A 3,077-nucleotide genomic window follows, 5' to 3' on the forward strand; every position below is an offset into this window, starting at 1 on the left:
ATTTGACATGGATTGAACCATGTATATAATAAGAATTTTTACTTCAAAGATATGGTCACCGTAACTATGACGCTTTATCTATATCTCAATACAAACTTTATACACACATATTCAGACTTTTGTATGCGTTTTCGATCTTTCTGCTTCGTTTCATGTGCACGTTCGACTTTCGTTTTTTTTTTTTATTACCTTTTTTCTGATTTTTTCGATGGTTTATCAACACCAATGCTCACCAAACTCGCCCATAAGCACTCGAATATTTGGTCGTTGTCTTAGTCAGTACTCGCTAGGCTCTGTAGACATCCACCAAATTTACTAACTGACATTTACAGCAAACATGACAGCAACAGTCAGCAGGAACAAGAGCTACACAGACAAAACAACAACAGCAACAGCAGCAGGCCTACTGAGGGGCCACATACAAAATTTGATTTTTGTGTCAGTTAGTCAGAAAACTGCACTGAATTATGCTGAGCCGGTCGGGGTGTTGTGGGTGTGCTAGGCTAGGCACGGAATGGCTGTATGCATGAATGATTTGTTGGCGATTCGGTTAGATTTTTTGATGTTTTACTATTTTTGCTGGCCAAGAGGTTGTGAAGCCATTGGATGGTCGTGACGGTATGGACTGACATTTTGCATGCAATTATTTATTATAATTATAATGATTTTCGTTTTCAAGTTGCGTTAATTGCCACTGCAACACAAGGACATGGCCAACAACTGCAGACAAGAAAAACAAACCAGAAACACAACATTGCCTCTAACTACTCAGGTGTCTGAGGTACAACTTGGTGAGTTAGGTTATGGCGGTTGTCGCAAATAAGGGCCCACTCGGTCCATAAGTATTAGTTTTTTGAGACCACTTAGTAATGAAAGCTAACTGTGTGTTTAACAGCGAAGTTTTTCACTTCGCAGATGTTAATCCTTGGGTAACTCCTCTAATCGGACCGTGTCGTGCCACACACCAAATGTGAAAGTTGCAACTTTATGAGGCAAAGAAGATCTCCTTACTGCCTTCTGAGCAAGTAACTACGGCGCTCCTTGTTGCAGACTTCTTCAGCCATTGACCCATCCGACGCAGCTACTTACCACCAGGCAGCATTATCCACAGCGGTAATCGCTACAGGAACAAGGTAGACCACACAACTTATCTCCCACCCCACGCACAGTGACAGGCCTCCCAATGCACACGGCGCTACCACAACTGAACTGCAACAGACTCCAGGGCAAGATCGAAGAGATAATCCCCTTTATGGGTCGGTATGACATACTGAAAGATCTGGTCCATGTAATGGAGTTGCACAGTAATTTGACTCTGTTGAATTCCGACGCCAAAAATTTGCTCCGTAAAATAGTGATGAAGACAATCCTGGAGGTCCTATATCAGATTAGATATATGGCTGGTATATGATATAGTGCCTAGGACCGAACAAACTCTATAGTACATATCTAAACCGAATTTCGGGCTGATAACTTCAAATCTATGTGCGATTCGTGACCGATTTTCGAAGGGCTCTTTGGTTCTTTGTACTTATTTTTTGGGTTATTCTGAGATCATTTTCCGGTTCTTTCGGAACCGTTTTTCAGTTCTTTTGGAATACAGTTGCAGTTCTTCCCAAACCGTTTTTTTTTTTGTTCTTTTGGAATCGAGTTTCGGTTCTTCCGGAACCGTTTAATGGTTTTTTGGGAATAAAATTTCTGTTCTGCCAGAACCGTTTCTCTGTTCTTTTGGAATCGAATCTCGGTTCTTCTGGAACCGCTTTTTTTGGTTTATTTGTATTCGAGTTTCGGTTCTTCTAGAACCGTTTTTCTGTTCTTTTGGAATCGAGTTTTGGTTCCGTTAGAACCGTTTTTCGGGTCTTGTAAGAACCGGACCGGTCGGTTCCTGAAAGGACCCGGTTATTCGGTTCCGGTTTTAGATTTCACACATCCTAGATATATATTTTTATCTAAGCTTGAAGCTAATAATGCCTAATATTGCCATTAAGTCTGTAACTTTTATCTTTAAGTTGATTTTGTACCGCTACTCTGTAAGGATTTGTTAGCATATGTAGACTTCAAAAATAAATAAATAAATAAATAAAAGCACCCCCCTTGAGACTCAAAATCGTAGTACGCTATAATTAAAAAAAGAAAAATTTTGGCTGACCAAATTTTGTCGCCATTAAAGCGGCTGCTCATTGCACACTCTTCACTCACTCCACCCAAAACCCAATGTCCAGTTCGGCGCCTTTTAAGTGCTTCCATCCTGTGAACGCCAACAGCTGCTCACCGGAACGGCATTATTTCATTTATTAACTAACAGACACTATTTCATAGTGCAAGAACAACAACAAAAAACAAACAAAACAACAACAACAAATATGTTAACCCACATTAACAGCAAATAAAAATTAAATCAACGCAACGAAAAGCAAAGAAAAAAACTGTATGTGTCATAATGTTTGTTTGTTGTTTAAATTTATGATGGACCCAAGGACAACAAATCAAGATTTTAGTGTTGTCTGCACTTTAGAAGAACAAAAAGACACCGATGTATACACATAAGAGTGACTCGCCAAAAATTAGGGGCGGTTTTTCCACCGGAATTATAAAATATGTATAGGTATTATATTTTAAGGCGGAAGCGAAAATACTTCCGAAAAATATAGATTCATCTGAGTTGGTTTTTTGGAAAAAATATTTTTCAAAACTAAATTTATTCATACAAAACTCGATTTTCGGATATATTTTTTAATCGGTGGAGCTCACGTAAATCATAATATTTTTCTGAAATATTTTAATTAAACTCTCAAAATATAATCAATTTTATAATTCCGATGGAAAAATAGTACAGATTTTTTTTTTTTTTTTTTGGAGAGTGATGCACCCTAATCTATAACATTCGTCGTCGTTCGCGCTATGAAACATTTGGAAATTCCGTACATTGCTGATTTTTTATTTATTTTTATTTGAATTTTGGGGCGACACGGCAGCCTAACGCCTCTGTAGTGTACTCCTATAGCACTGATGGAGGAAAGGTTGCTGCGGCGGCGGCGGCGATGTGGCTGGAAGGTGGTTGTTATTATGCTTTGTGG

At 38.8% G+C, this 3,077-nt stretch overlaps 1 long non-coding RNA gene across 1 annotated transcript; it reads left to right on the forward strand.

The window, feature by feature from the left end:
- Window positions 1-237: 237 nt before the first annotated feature.
- On the forward strand, window positions 238-2,050 carry LOC118736661. The gene is made up of 3 exons (XR_004992761.1): window positions 238-618; window positions 680-791; window positions 916-2,050. It is a non-coding gene; the product is annotated as an uncharacterized LOC118736661 (long non-coding RNA).
- The last annotated feature ends 1,027 nt before the right edge of the window (window positions 2,051-3,077 follow it).

Source organism: Rhagoletis pomonella, unplaced genomic scaffold (genome assembly GCF_013731165.1).
Source record: "Rhagoletis pomonella isolate Grant_MI unplaced genomic scaffold, Rhpom_1.0 Rhpom_scaffold_00003, whole genome shotgun sequence".
Lineage (NCBI taxonomy): Eukaryota > Metazoa > Arthropoda > Insecta > Diptera > Tephritidae > Rhagoletis > Rhagoletis pomonella.